The 15,998-nt window shown below is 45.7% G+C and overlaps 1 protein-coding gene across 3 annotated transcripts in view; it reads left to right on the top strand.

Moving 5' to 3' along the window:
• The window catches only part of FGFRL1 (fibroblast growth factor receptor like 1), a 173,125-nt gene that overhangs the window by 1,719 nt on the left and 155,408 nt on the right, over window positions 1-15,998 (top strand). Inside the window, exon 1 of one of the 3 annotated variants that reach the window (XM_040555286.1) lies at window positions 2,894-3,009. The exons of the other annotated variants lie outside the window; for them this stretch is intronic. The gene's annotated coding sequence lies outside the window, so the exon portion shown is untranslated. Of the gene's footprint in view, window positions 1-2,893; window positions 3,010-15,998 lie in introns of those variants that run through there. 3 annotated transcript variants of the gene reach the window in all.

Below are 15,998 nucleotides of genomic sequence, written 5' to 3'. Positions count from 1 at the left end.
ATACCTCTCCCCTCCTGTAATCCCGCCAGCCTCTGCCCTGTATATTCCCACTAGCTAACTAAACAAACACGTCCATTAACCTCCTCGGTGACAGACAAATGACAGTTCCCAACAGCGAGAGCATATTTTAACGCTGGGGCTCCAGCAGTCGATCAGGTTTCAATAAACAGGTTACCCCACCAGCAGCACAGCAAAATGCATTGACCTGGGAGCGGCGGGGGCGAAAAAGACATTTCTTTGCAGGAAGGTGCTTTAACCCAAGCTCCAGGTCGGGGCAGGGGGAGCGCTGGGTTTTCCTCCGCTTTCTCCTGCCCCGTCCCTTGGTGGGTACTGTCCCTGGAAAGCCTGAATGAGAAACCACGCTCCTGGCCAGCCCGGCTCTGGTCACAAAGGAGAGGCTGCATTGTTCCAGCAGAATGGGTGTATGGCTTTAGGATGCAGATCGCTCCAGCTGCAATTCCCAAGAGTATCGGCGTTGCGTGAATCGTTGAAAGACCTTTAAATCACCCAGCGCCACGGGGCTGTGAATTAAAAGATTTAAACTTGCCCTTTGTTTGGGGCTGCAACTTGCCAAAAATAAAAGCAGGGAGTGAGAGGGGGAGCAGCGTTACTCTAAAAACCCAAGGCTTGGTTAGCACGTTGCTTTTTTTTCCGTCTTGGCATTGGCTCCCAAGAAAATATTTTATGGAGGCAGAAGCACTATAAAATGATTCGGCTGGAAGCTGAATGAAAAAGAAAACAGTATATAGGCTTGAAGTCCTGCGAGCCCGAATTCCAGGCCAGGTTTACAATGGAGACTCAGTGTAAGTTGTAGGCAGCGGTGTGTGAGTTAAGAAGACTTCATGGATGTAGGTTATTGCAATAGACCTGAGAAGTCAGTGGAGTTCCGGAAAAAATCTGAAGTGGGCAGGAGAAGACAAAAAGATTTTTGTCTCCGCTCTAAGCGGAATGTCGGCTGCTTTCCTGGCAGCCCCTGTTTAAATGTTGTTTGCACTTGTCTTGCTCATATTCTTTTATTGCCTCTGGAAAATGCAATGTGATTGACTGTGGGCTGCTGTTGTGTGATGAAGCGCCAGAAAATTAACAGCGTTAATTGCAGAACATCATTGTTTTTCCTATATGAAGGGTTTTTTTAAGGTAACTTTAACAGGATCACATTAGTGATTGGGTTAACTGAACTCTCTCTTTTCAGAGCCAGAAAAATCCATCCTGCAAGTGGATAGAGATGGTCCTGGTTATTTAAAATGAAATAGAGTTTAAAAGCCAGGGCCAAATGCTTAAAAACTGTCATTCACTCACTTGCTGCTACAGAGAGGAAGAGAAGGAAAAAGGTGTAATTGTGGTAAAAAGAAAGACACAACCCTAATGTTGAAGTCCTGCCGCGTGCCTCTTTAATATCGAGAGTATTTTTGGTAGCGGTGGACATAGATGAAAGATCAAACTCGTACGTGAGCAGAGGTGGGACACTCTCTGGCACACTGAAGCCTTATTTTGGGCTGCCGAGTGTCGCCGATTATTAGGTGTTTACATTGGGATAAATTCATATTCTCATAAAAAAAAAAAGTGCCTGGTTGTTAACGTGTCTGTGGATTTTTTCCGGATGTATCATGCTGCGGGTTTGCCACTGGAGATGTGTACATGCTACCTGTTTTGGGTTTTGTGGACAGTCTTTTGGTTGCATCTCAGCCTGAGGTTGTGAAGTTTTTCCCTGGAGGAAGAAGGGCTCTCTGTTTTGCCCAAACTGTGTTTAATATCTCTGTCCCGATTGTAGATTGTGCGTGTGTGGCCAAAGCGTGCCAACGTCTCCTGAGCTGCGTCGTTGAGCTAAATAGGTGCTGGCTCGCAGTCGAGTGAGGAAGGTGGCTGGGAAGGCGCAGTGTGAAAGCACTGGCCCTTCTCTTTTACTTTTATTAGGCAAAATGTGCTTTTGCTGGAATTAGAACATTTGTTTGGAGACGGCTGGTGTCAGGGAAGGGCTGTACCGAAGTGCATTTGCACAAGGGGGCAGAGTTAAGTTGCCCACGCGCTCCAGCCTTGCTATTTCCTGACAGTTGAGTGCTCAGCTGCAATCTTTCATTAAATGTTATGTTGTAGTATTTTTATATCTTTATTTAGGTGATGCCTTGTAAGGCGAAGGGCCCTGCAGGACTGCCTGATTGGGCCAACGCCACCACTTTCCTCCAGGTTCGGAGCGGTGCCTACTGGCACTGTCCCTTGTATGCCTGTGACCCAGTGCTGGGGTACAAAGCAGTGCAGGAAGGGGGATTTCTTAGGAAAGCAAGATAAACTGTTAAGAAAGTGGCAAAACCTTCAAACTATCCACGCAGAGCAGAGAGCAGGGTTGATTTCAGAGGTCCAGGTGCAGAACTTGCTCTGTCTGCAAGGATGAAGGATGAGGTAGCTCTGGCAAAGCCTGAACCTACATTTTCAGGGGCTGAAATTTAAAGACTTTGGCTAGGGGCTCGTCTACACCTGCAAATACACTGGAATAACCCTTCCAGAATAGTTAATCTGGAATAAATCCCCCAGTGACCAATCTTAATCCAGGCTAAGGATCTCCTGGAGGGAGCCTGTACCAAATTAGTGTTCCTCAGAGGCTATTTTGGTAAACGTCCAAGCTCCCTCTTTCCCTTCTGGGTGAAAATGAGAGCTTATGTGGGCACAAAATCCACTCTTTGAGGATGAAACCTGCGTGCTGTGGCTCTCTGAGGGGGAATATACCTTCTGGCTGGCAGCCGGGCGCAGGGCAGCCGCTTCGGGCCCTCCTGCCAGCCACTGCGGGTAGCGTCAGCCCTCAACCTGGGACAATGATGCAGGTCCGGTGGCTCGTCCCTCGTGTCACTCCATTCCTCTTCTCTCTGGACAGCCCTATACGGGGTACAAAAGTCCCCAGCGTCCTGCCCTGGCCCCTCTCCGCAGGGACGAATGCCATCTTGGGTCACTAACCTTTCGTGACTGCGTCCTGCAGCAATGTGGCTCCGACCAGTCCACACCTCCGGTCGGATACAGGTAATACAATCTGATATTTTCCTGCTTGTGTTATCTCAGTGACACGCAACGCAATATTTGTTCCAAATCTGTCAAGTAGCCATCGTATTCGCTTCGGTTACCGTACACGGTAATGCTGGGACGTGCCGGGCTTGGGCCTGTGGCTTAAGCAAGACCTCGTGTGGTATGTTTGGGAGTTTTTGGTAAGAGCAGCGACAACCCTCCCGTTAGCAAGTAAACTGATATTCTGCTGGAAACTAATTAGATTGGAGGTTGATTTCATTTTCGGTGCATTGCGTAGGGAGGGGAAGAGCAGGACCTTAATTACTTTCTGCTCTTGCACTTTTCTGCGCGTCGCTTGGCTTGCAAGTCTGGTTGGTGCCAGCTTTGTGGGGAATTTATTGTAGGGGCTGCCTCAAAATTCAACAATTTGGGACAGAAATAGTGCCGTGTGCCATTTTTTACTTGTCGAAGTATTGGAGAAAAGGGAGTAGAGTGCAGGAAAGTTTGTGGTAGTTGTGCTTTTATTTATTATTGTTATTTCTTGGGAGATGAGTTCGTGATTCTTCTTCATATTTTCCCTTCTGTAACTCTGTGGTTTATAAAAGTGAACAGTAGTTAATGTGGGTAAGGTAATGATAATATTAAAGTGATTACTGTTGGCTTCTGTTTAAAAGCTCCTTTATTCCTGTTCAATGGGTGCTATCAGGTATAACAATTAGGTAATTTCTCGCTTGTGAAAGAGAAGCGCATTCACATCTATAGTCTGATTCAAATTTTACGTAAGTCACTGCAGACCTCCTGGTTAAATTTGGTGCCTTTTTTTTTGTATTATGCTGTTAGGTAACTCGCTTATGAATGATCTGTCATCATGACTTGTACCCAGAGTCAACATGACAATATATGAAAATCCTGGTTAGTTGCTTGTTTGTTTCTTTTTAAGCCCCAGTTCCTCCCTTCTTCGGAGACTGTTGGTCTCTTTAAATTGCGTCTGAGTTTAAACATAAAATACAGCATGCGTCATACTGGAAACTTCGGGTTGATTTTATTTATTTATTTTTATTAGGAATATTACGGAACTCGGCAAATTACTAAATGCATTTAGATTTTCTTTGAAGTTTTTATAACTCTGTCAAAGTACATATGCTTCTTTGACCTTCGTTAAAAGATGCAAACAGCAAATTAAAACGTGCCTTTTCCATGATGAACTTGTTCGCAACACCGGCTGAGCTCCGAACTCTTGACTTTTATCCACGGCAGAAACTTTCAGATGACATGAGGCAGTGCTGGGGAAATGGTTCTTTCTGGAAAAAATGTCATTCAAAAAAAAATAAGTAGAAGAAGTGACACTTGCTAGCAAGTAGGAACCCATTTTTTGGTCGACGGAGCCAACCTTTCCCAACACACTGTCTGATAATCGCTTTCCGAGCGGCCGTCTCGCTGTGCCATGGTCTGGGATTGATGCCGATCGATACACGTGGGTGCAGAACGGGGTGAATGCAGTAGAGATGGTCACTGCCGGGCTGTGCGTTTTGGATTAGTTACTGGAAGAGATTAAAAAGAAAAGAAATTCCACTGAAGTGTGAAAATAATAATGCAGAAGTCTTCTTTTGCCTAGCTTGAAATTAAAAAACAGAACAACAAAATCCTGTAGCTGTAGATTTATTTATTCAGTGGGAGTAGAATCAGTGCAGCTTTCTGTTTTTTTTTTTTTCCTAAAACTCCTTGTGTCTACAGTGACTTGTAAAATCACGCTGTTCAAAGGGTCCGTGCAACTGTATCCAGCATTATAGGAGTCAGTGGAAATGCTCCTTTCTCCCTTTTCTTTCATTAACCTGCTCATTTTGTCTTGTTTCAAAGAGTTTGTCTTTCATCTGCTCTCTTCCTGTGTTTTCTGGTGGGCTGCTCAAGCTGAAATGCATTTGTTCTTGTTTTGGACATTTAATTTGGATTTCTATTCCTTTTCTTGTTCTCCGCAATCAGCCATCCCGTGGAGCTTTCTATATAAAAACGTGCTTCCATATGTATTTAGCTGTGCTGACCTGTCCTAATACTTTGCACCAGGGTTTTTTATGAATACTCTTGTTCATATAGGGGAATTTTTTAAGAGCAGAGCCAGCATGAATACAGAAGTTGCAAGACCACTGCCTGTTGCAAGCCTGTTGAGCCTGGTGCTCGTTCGCAGCAGCTGTGGTACTAAAATAAAATAAATAAACTTGCAAAAGTCGGCTCAAGCAGTCTGATCCTGCTGTCCCAACGTTGTATGAGATAAGCAGATGCAGCCCATGCCAGGTTCAACAGGTTAGGACCTGATTCGGAGCCTGTGAGCGTTAGTGCCGTGACTCCTCCTCAGTCCCATGGGCTTTGGATCCATCTCTTAAGGATGACTTGCACAGATGATTTGTAATATCAACCGCTGGACTGATCCCTGAAGTATGCCAGAAGAGGAGCCGTGGGCCAAGTATGATATTTCGGATCCTGCCATTCGCGTGCTCAACGGTACAGCCCGGGCTGGATTTTTTTTTTATTCTAGAAACACATTGATTTTGCCTGCTGCAGGCTCTGGCTGGCAACTGGGCTGAAAGCAACTTGGAAATTCATTGCTGTAACTTCGGGTCAGCCCAGGGGGGTTTATCCCCAAAGAACGGGTGCCATTCTGCAGGCAGGGTTGCTGGGTGTGGACTGGCCCAAGTGTTATTTAACAAGTTAATATATGCCGTCTGCCGCTGAATCCATTCACATCTCCGATTTTTTAAAATTTTTTTTTCTTCCTTCTGAGTCAAATAAACGGGCTGCTTGGAGCTTGGTTGGTTGCCCTGATTACACAGTCTCCCCATTGTATCGCAGGAGAAACACGGTATCCAGCGGTGCCGCGAATAACCTAACGTTTTTATTTCGTCCCAACCACTCCAATTTTCAGGAAGAATTTCAGCCAATAACTCCGGGCTACTTCTTCCATTAAGTGTTCAAACTTAATTTTGAACTTCGCTAAGGGAAGAAAAATGTAAATTGGGAACAGAGGCTTCCCAGAGAAGGTTAATGTTTCTCAGGACTGCTGCACCTCTATTCTCAGCCTCTCCTCAGTGGCAATGGTGGCTTCTTGGTTTGGCAGGACCCAAAATCGCTTCTCCTCATGTCTGGTGAATTTATTTCATGAAAGATTTGCACAATCTTGGGCATCCTGTCAAGTGACTGAGAAGTGAGTAATGCAAGAAGTGTCATAACCTACATGCCACTTGGGTTGTATTGACTTTGGTGGGTATTTTAGGAGCTGTCAGTATTTGTGCGTGTTAAATAAAAGCACAGGAACAGCAGATAAATGCAGAAATTGAGATTTTAAAGAACTGCCTATTGTGCAAATTAATTCATATTATCTCTGCTGGGTTTGCTCGCATATGCCTAATAAACTGATGATAATAAGAGTTTGGTATTGGCCTTGTGCTGACTCCCCGTGGCACCTGTGGATGTCGCAGTTCTGTCCAGAACCAGGTGTCCAGGAGAGAAGAAAGCTGGAGGAGGTCATGGCGGGAAATCTAAGCATTAGCCAGCCTCTGGGAGAAAATTTACCCCGGATTAGGGTACTGCTGCCCTTGAGTCCCAGTGAAGCCAAGCCTTGGAAGAGGGTCTCCAGTAGGCTGCATGCTTGCTCTGCACAGGATGGTGGGATGCAGCTATTTCAAATCTGCCCTATTTCCCTTTTCACCCATGTCCTCCCAGATACCCCCCTGCCATTACGGTGTGATGCTTGATTGGCTTTTGACCGCCATGTGACTTGGAGCAGAAGCATCCTGTTGTAAAGGGAGGTCTTTCATTATAGTTGCCAATATTTTACTGTTGCCTTTTATGAATTTAAATCTTCCCTTTTTTAGACAGAAGTGGATGGGGTGAGGCCAAGTGAACTCCAAAGGAGGAAGAAGGGACTCAGCCCCACCAGCCTGCCAGAGCTAAACAAGCCAAACTCCTGGTGTTGGGCTGCTACAGACCCTGGAGCACTGTTAACTGGTTTCTTTTTCTCCTTTTTCTTCTCGACTAACAGATCTGTGTGAGCTCGAGTAACTGAGGGAGCTACTATTTTTGTTCTCAGCTAAACCAATCTGTTAACACTGGTTAAGCAGTGACAAGCATCAGACAAGTTACAGGTGTATGAACTGCATGTCAAGGATGGAAAGGTTAATGAATAACAGGACAGACCTCTGGACGTTGCGGGATATCTCTCCGGGGATACTGCAGACTCTGTGGAAGGAAGAATGCTTGTCTGGCATTGACCAGTTGATGTAAAATTGGTATCAAAAAGTCTTTCAAAGTTTGGATACCCTTGTGATAGGAGATGCTATAAGCCATCCTCTTCTCCTTCTGGTTAGACCAAAATCTTTCACATTCTTCTCCAGATTAACACAGCATCCGGGTGGCAATCACAGTGTTTGTTTAGCTAGACAAGTAATATTTGGAACTACTTAATGTATTTTAGGGAGGTTTAAAGTGGGAAGCTGGAAGGACAGTTGCCAGCTCCACCAGCATATGGAGATCAGGCTCTGTGCTCGTATTTTGGCATTTGGGGTCAGATACTGTTCTGACTTACAAAGGTGGCAGTCCCTTTAGGTTCAGCGAGTTGTGGCTGAGTTGCTGTGAGTAGCATTAAAATTTATAATCCTACCAGAGAACAGGCACTGGGGCCTTGTCAGACCAGGTTGTGTGTCAGATCTGGGTAGCGGGGCACCAAGCCAAGGCAAGGTTCATCGTGATCTGCAGGAGTTAATATAAAACTAGATTAAGGGATCAGAGCTGATGGGTATCATTCCTCCTCCTGCTATTTGCAACCAATCAGAAATGCAGTGTTGGTGGGGTTAATTTCGTTCAGGCCTAATGAAAGTGGAGCTTTCAACTTAATCATGGCCCCTGACAGGTGTTTACTTTTCCTTGACAGGTCTGATTGACAAGGAGTTGTAAACCTATTATGGGGACATTTGCATATGCAGGGGAACAAGCTTTGGGCAGTTGATTTCTAATTGCCGGATTTGTTATCTGGAAACATTTGCCACTGTTCTCAGCACCCATCTATTGTTTCTGTGATACAAAAGAGACACAAAGAAGTGGTAGAGGCAAGAGGCAAGTGCTCAGGGGCTGCAGAAACCATAAGGTAGGCATGGGGCAGTGGTCTAGACCAGAGCATGGCCTGCTTGTTTTGTTCTGATTCCTTGCCTGCTCAAATTGGGGTAGACCAGAGGATTTGGAGGATTTCAAGCAGCAGTTTGTGGTGTGAGTACTCCTATTGGGATAAGGATTACAGGTTCATAGAGGTGGGAATCTGTCTGCTTTTTCCGTGTTTTACCACTAATCCCAAGGAAGAACACAGCAAGACACTCTTCAAAAATAACCTGTATGTTTTTATACTTATTACAATTTATTGAGAGTTTCCAGGGAAGATTGAGACCCAGTGCTCAGCATAGGCGTTGTTCCTCTTATAGATACTGTTGGGAGAAAAAGCTTGTCTCTCTGAAGACTACAGACTAGCTAAGTGGAGTTTCAGGCTTATTTTTCTTTTATCCTAGAAAATCCAATAAATCCAGTAAGTTCTTTCAGTGTGGTCTTCCAAGAGTTTTTCAACTTCGTCTGACTCACAGATTATTTGAGTGCCGTTATAGACTAGGGGTCAAGCAAGTTAATTCCCAGAACAGTGTGCTGCCCTGTTTTCAAACTGTGTTAATCAGGGTTTTGAGTCAAAGCATGGTCGTTTGCTTAGCAAAATTATTTTCCTGTTAGAAAATTATGAATAAGCTCTGACGATTCCTATTGGCCTCAGCCACCGGAGCACACACATCACATGCAGAGCAAAGCCCCCGGGGACATGCTCGCCGTGGATCAGAGCACCTCGGGGGGCCCAATTCCCTGCTCCCAAGATTGAACTCAGAAAACAGGCTGGCCCTGAAACCTTATCAAAAAAGAAAGTGTTACAGTCGCTTTTACACCTCCACCGGGGCCGAGGGAGGGCTGCGTGGAGCACATCCGAGCTGCAAATTCACTGTCCTTTCCCAAAGGAGACATTTGGTGGAGTTATTGGGTTACCTCTCCCCCTCACCTTTTTGTAATCGACTCCTGTTTACTTTTTCCTCCTCCTTTCCCTGAGTTTATTAGCAGTGTTTGGGCAAAGGAAATGAATTAACATAATTTACTGGTTTTAAAACAGGACACATTCCCCACATGTACGTACGCGCGCGCGCGCACACACACACACACACACACACACACACACACACGGTCGCCCTCCCAGCGCAGCACAGAGGAGCATGTTTACAGAGTCTGGGTCCATTTAGGGAGAACAATACCCTGATTATGGAGGGCAGCCTTTTATTTCCAGGAACCAGAAGGAACCCTTCGCCTAAAGTAGCTACTGCCCCTCAAAGGCACAGGCAGAGCGAGCTGCTGGAAGGGGGGAATAAATAAATCTGTTGTAGACACAAACCGGCAGCATTGTTCTCGGCGGAAGTTGATTTAGGGGTGGGGGTGAAAAATGGTCATGGGACAAACCAAGTGCCAAGTTTAAGATCTACCAGCATGCAGAAGTGTTGGGGTTTCCAATCTAATTTCCAAGTAATAGCTGTGAGGTTTGTTTAGTCTGGGAAAGAGGAGGCTGAAGGGAGACCTCGCCGCTCTCGATAACTACCTGGAAGGAGGTTGCAGCGGGGAGGGTGTCGGGCTCCATTCTTGGGTGACAAGTGATAGGATGTAAGGAAATGGGCTCAGGTTGCACCAGTGGAGTTTTATATTGGATATTAGGAAGAATTTCTGTACACAGAGTGTGGTCAAGCATTGAAATGGACTGCCCAGGGAAGTGGGGGAGTCCCCATCCCTGGAGGTGTTTAAGAGATGTGCGGATGTGGTGCCGAGGGATGTGATTTAGCGGTGAGAATCAGTAAATTAAGTTGACGGTTGGACTTGGTCTTCAAGGTCTTTTCCAACCTAGATGATTCTATGATTTCAAGGGGAATTATTCAAGGGGTGCTTCCTGAGCTGGCATGGTGCCGAGGAGTTTGGATAGAAAGATGAAAAATGAGCTTCCAATTGTTCTTGGATGGGTTGAGTTGGGTTGGAAGGTGCTGTTATGTACAACTGATCACTTCTAATTGCAATCGTGCACCTGTGCTGGGTAGATAATGCTGGAACTATGTCATGTGGAGCATTTGCTTCATGTGATTTTGGGAAAGGTCAAGCATTTGATTGCTGTCCTGCTGAGTTGGGTCATGAGTGGCACAAATAGGAAGCCCTTCCTCTGCCCAGTCACAGCTGCTTGGATTCTGGCAGTAAATGCTTCTCAGGTGCGAAATCGTGGCAGCTGAAGATGATTAAAGTTGGCTGCACTACCATCCTGTCCTTGGGCTACTCTGTTCCCAGCCTTGGACCTTGGACCTCCGTTGTGCCAGTGTGAGAGCTCTTTTGGCCTTGCTGTCAGGTGTTTTGGGCAGCCTGTCCTGGCAGGAGCCAACGCAGGGAAGAATGCAGTGAGTTAAATTGCCTCAGTGGATCACATCGGAAAAAGCGCATATTATATCTCTGAATTATCTCATCTCTGAAGTGGTTTGGGCCATTCTGGATGGGCAGTAATTATTCCCCGTTGACTTTTGCTCTTGGTTCAGCTCAGTCGGAGGGTGGTTCATCTCTGGCCTGTTTGCATTGGGAGATTCCAGCTTTTGGACTCTACATCAGGACAATCTTCTGTTTGTCACAGTATTGTCTGGTATGTTTGCTTTCTGGCTGCCTTTGCTGCACCCCGGCTGCTAGGCTTTCCCTTGCTGTAAGCGGCCTTCCCAAATGCGCGTCTCATCCCCTTGAGTGGTTACCTTGGTCTTGCCTCCACCGGGTTTTAAGTCACAGCCACTGCATGTTTTGACCCAAGGAGCTCCAGAGAAGGCCAAAAGCATGAGGTCACGAGGCACGTGTTCCCAAAAGCTGCCTGTCTTCGTTCCCCCTTTCTGACATCTGGGGCTCCTAAGGACTGGCAAGCCCTCACAGGGTATTATCTCTAGGAATCCAAAGTGCTCTCTCAGGGAAGGGGATTTCTTCCTTCTGTCCTCTACAGACTTCTGGTTTCTGATGTAGGAGGGCCGTTTGGGGAGCTGGAAAATGGCAAGTTCATGCTGCCAGTGTTGCCTGGCCCTCATGCAGCATTGCCCACTGCAGGGAGGCTTTGCCGCAGGAGCATGGCCGGCAGCAAAGATGGGCAGCAACCAGGGCTGCTGCTGACCAAGTTCCCCTTGGTCCAATGTGGCATACATCGATCCTGGTATCGAGGTGAATGTGTTGTACTGCGAGAAGCCTGGATCCCCCCTGCAACCTTGGCTTTATCCCTCTGCAGACCTCTGCCTACTGACACGGCTTCAGGCGGCTGCGAAAAATAAGGCGGAGAAAACAACTTGTGCAAAATACTCCCTGCAGGCGAAAACATTTTTTCAGGGGAACTGAGCCAGTAAGCTAAAAAGGTAAAGCCGCAGGGCTGTGTTAACAATGCTTTTAGGGGTTTTCTGAAGGAGGGGTATTTACGTTGGCCTGCGAGGCGCAGCAGGTGAATTCTGGCCATGGATTATTGACACACATCTAATACAATGAGCCATGACCCTGCACCCCAGAGGAGCTGTGGCTTTCACTTGCCAATTACTCTTTTTATTTATTCATTCATTTGTTTATTTATTAATATAAAGAGAGAGGAGAACCTGGTGCATGGCCCAGTGCCCACATGAAGGCTGCTGGAGTTGCTCTGGGTAGGAAGACTAAATTTGGGTCTGTTCAGGAAGATCAGAAGTCGGTACTAAATTATAATTATCCCAAGACAGCACAGATTTTATTTTTTTTTTAATTAATATCCTTTAAAATCTGCCAGATCTTCTTGGGCAGTGCAAGAGGCAGGAGTGCTGGTTCTGTGCTAGCCCATGGAGTAAGCACAGCAGTGGCTCATGGACTGAAAGGACGAGGGCAATGTAAACTGCTCCAGAGTTAGTCCGTTTGTGTGTCACTGTGATGGCTTTCTTCTGTGAGTGTGAGGGTGTGCAGTGATCTCTGGAAAAATGTGAATCTTGGCTGCAGTCCCTGATTCAAAATATCTGGGAAACACTGAGCCGGGAGGTTGGAAATATATCTTCAGGGTTTCATTCTCCAGAAGGAAAACAGCGTAGAGCTTCCTGTGAGACAATCGTTTGAATGAAAAAATGTGCAATGCAGAACTGAAAGGGAACAGGTTGGTTATGAGACACTAATTGAAATAACAGCAGAGAGGAACAAGCCTGAATGAATTTTAATAGCCTCTTGATGGGGATCTTTTTGTTTGTGTACTTACAGGTGCTTTCCCTTATACCTCTGCAAGACTAATGCATGCACTATGTTAAATGGAAAAACAAAAAAAACACAACACCAACAATAAAACCAATAACTTGTATAAGGGAGATGAAAAACTCACCAAAGCAATGGAAAGAGCTGTCTGCTATAAGTATCCCAGCCTTAAAACCAAAGCAGAGCCTTCTTTCTGTGGCATGTATTGGAGGGTATTTTGCTACAGGACGGAGATATTACTGCAGGAGGAGTACTGCAACATCTGAAATATTTTATATTGCCCTTGGAATGCATGCCAGCAAACAAATGAAGGTTTTGGTTTGTGCAACAGATGCAGCATAAAGCAAAGTTGTTTTCATAGGTGGTGCAATTTTTTAGTATTGGGGATTAGTGCCTGGAAGACCTAATTGTGCACCAAAGTCCTGGTGTCATGTTAAGGGCTGTCAAACCCACAATGACCATCATATGGCCTTAACTACAGGTTATTATGATTTTTTTGTGTAGAGGCTTTATGCTTGATTCTGACAGAGGCTCCCTCCAAAAACCAGACCCGCTGGTCAGCTGAGTTTTATTTTACCCTTGTAAACCTGAGAAAGATGAGATCCCGTATTTGCCTACAGTGCTCCGTGCAAAGCAGACGCTGCCCAGATAAGGATTTCTCACCGCTCCAGCAATACAGACCACACAACTTCTACTTGTGTCCAAAGCCTGGGCAAGTGCCCAGGGTGAAACAGGTGCAAAGGTATAGCTTGTGCACGCACTGAAGAGCTTGCACTGCATGCCCAGCGTGGTCTGCCTCCGGGGATCACAGTTCCAGTCTTCCCCTCTCTGCTGGGTACGAACTTCATTGACTTTATTAAAAGTTGGACATTTTGCTGTGTTTATTTTTGATGGAAACTGTAGGAAGAGTCCTCAAAAGGAAGGGGAAAATAAAAAAAAAGATGAATTCCAAGATTATTCAAGTAGCAGCAAGGTGTTTTGAGGCGTGCTAGCCAAGTCTGCCCGCTCCCAAGCGTTGCCTCCGTGTCCTGCTGGAGCCCACCAGGGGTTTCTGTTCCCTCCCAGAGCAATGCGAAGAAATGCCAGCCTAAAGTCAGGGGGAGGGGGAAAGAGCTGAGAGAGGCAAGTTTTCACACACGCAAAAAGAGAGGTTCTTCCAAAAGATTTCGTTTTGCTTGGAAAGACTGTGGTGGTTGTTGAAAGGGCATTTTGGTGGAAAAGGGCCAAGCAGCCCTAGGCATAACCAACACCCTCAATTGAGAAAGATTTTCAAACAGCAGTGCTGTTGAGAAGTAATTAAAGTTAAATAAAACAAGGAAAATAATGTATGACACATCTATTTGAATTCATCCTGGTTTGAATCCACTGCAACTCATGTAGCATGATACTGGAGACACGCAAGGGGAAGTACAAAAACAAGTCTTTCAATGCACTTTTGTAACCACAGAAGTTAACTACAGAAGTTTTTGATCTCAGACACCATTTTAACCGAGTGTTTAAGCACATACTTACTTTTAAGCGCCTGAAAATCCATTGTATTCAAAGAAATACTTACAGAGGACACTTCACACGGTGTGATGCTTATTTGAAATATGGAGGACCTAAGCATAGGTTGAAGTGGTAACAATTATTTTGGGATGACTCTGACACTTTATTTTTTTTTCCCATTACAATACTTTTTCTAGAGTCATGGAAATTAGGCAAGCAGCTCAACTTTAAGGTCGGAAAAAAAAGAAAGGTAAAACTAACCTGCAAGGTTTTAGTCCTGATGGGTTCTGGAGGATGGATAGAAAATGTGAGTTGTGTGTATGTACAGGTTTTTACACCAGAAAGGAAATATGAAAGCAAGTTTTGCATGACTTCTTTAAACCAATTATGTTATTTTGGAGCCTGCTTTATGATTTTTGGGTGCCAGTGGCAGGCAGTACCCCCGAGCTGCTGTTGATGAGGGCATCAGCACGGCCACACGGCCACCCTGCACAATTGGAGTTCCTGTTGCTACATCCCTTTACCTTCCCCACAGGGCTACCTTGAAAAAGAGTGGATGGAAAAAGAAAAGAAACAAAACCAAACCAACCAATCAACCAAAAGAACATTTTGGGGGCCCAGCTGTGTCACTTCAATTTTTGCTAGCTGTTGAGGAAGATTTGTGAGAGCTCTCTGGGGGGGGGAAGGTTCAGGTCAGAGGTAGAAAGCTGCTCACCCTATACTGGAGGCGTTTATAATGGCAGGGCAGCTCCCTGGGGAGCGTCCTGTCTGTCTGTCCTTCCCTCCAGGGTTGACAACAGGCAGACAACCTCCCCCCAGCTGTTCCCTCTGTCATGTTACAAATGAGACACTGAAAAGCAGCCCTTGGCCTTGAAACAGCTCATGTCTTCCTAGTTCGTTCTGCCCGTCAATTAACATCACGCAAAGGTGTTTTATAACTGTTTTATAACTTTTTTAAGAGCAGGACCCTCACACCCCTGTGAGGGAAAGCACAACTCCTATGTGGGGTGGCTGCCAAAATCCATATGTGGTTAGTTACATGTGCAAGCAAGCAGGACCTCTGCTAGGGGTGGCTCACCGGGCAGAGAAAAAACATGATCCTTTAGCATTCAAATTCTTCTGCATGGAGTTTATCCTTTAAAGAGTATCTTTAAGTGAAGGTTGGGGAAAATATCATTTTCCTTCCCCAGCAGGACAATGGTAGCTAGCACCAATGTGGAGGTTGTCCTCTGTCTTCCTCCACTTCTGATGCTCTTGGTAGATCTTTGAAACCCGGTGCTGAGAGGTGAGGGGGTTTGCATGGGCTCCATCTCTCCCGACCCCAGCAAAATACGAGCAAGCAGCATCTTGAGTCATTGTTTGCCCTTGTAGCTCTTGGCCTGTGCAGTGGGTGTGAAGCGTGAGGAGTGAATTATGAAAAATAATTACAAATTATGCAACGTGTTTCCTGATGGAGAATGGCGAGACGATGAGGGAGGCTTTCGGGCCGTCCCTTACTCGCTCCTCCTCTCCTCTTCAACCAACTTCCAGCAATTCGGCTGCGTGTTTTCTTAGGAACCAGCTTCCACCCAAAGGCTACTGAATTTTTCTTAAATGCCGTTTTCTGTCGGAGCTGATAAGGCAGCAGCCAGCCTGCAAAGATAACGCAAGCCATTGAGGCTTTTTGGGTTTGTCTTTATTTGGATTTCTTAGCAAGTATTCGATGCATGCTGAGAGCTGTCTGGAGACTTTGGGTTTGGTGGGTCCCCCCTCCTTTCTCTTTGTATTTAGTCCCAAAATGCTTTTAGGGTGGTTTTGGAGTTTTAAAAAAGAAGGAAAAACAAAAAAAAAAGGAAAAGGAAAAAAAAGAGTGCTAATGGAGCTGGTGAATTAGCAGTGTTTACTGAAGGGAGCAGGGCAGGTGGGTACTGAGGAAGGTCTTGGCCTTTGCTCTTGTGATCATCCCAGCTGGAAATATTCCCCCCAACCAGCATTTAAAGGGGTTGAGAAGCAGCATAGAGTCACCCTGTGCCCGATCACTGGCTAAGATGTGTCACAGTGTAGGAAATGTAGCTTGTGATTAATTGTTTTTTTCAGTGTTTCCCCCCAGTTCTGCTCCCGTTTTCGCAAAGCGTTGTCCCTGTTCGGGCTGCTGGCTTTTGTTAACCTGCAAGAGAATGTTTATATTGGCTTATGTTAAACAGAAAGGAAACTCCTCCAGCCAA

The sequence above is a fragment of the Cygnus olor genome, chromosome 4, assembly GCF_009769625.2.
Source record: "Cygnus olor isolate bCygOlo1 chromosome 4, bCygOlo1.pri.v2, whole genome shotgun sequence".
Taxonomy (NCBI): domain Eukaryota; kingdom Metazoa; phylum Chordata; class Aves; order Anseriformes; family Anatidae; genus Cygnus; species Cygnus olor.
The sequence above is the reverse complement of the archived record's forward strand: the minus strand, read 5'-3'. Positions and strand labels throughout refer to the sequence as shown.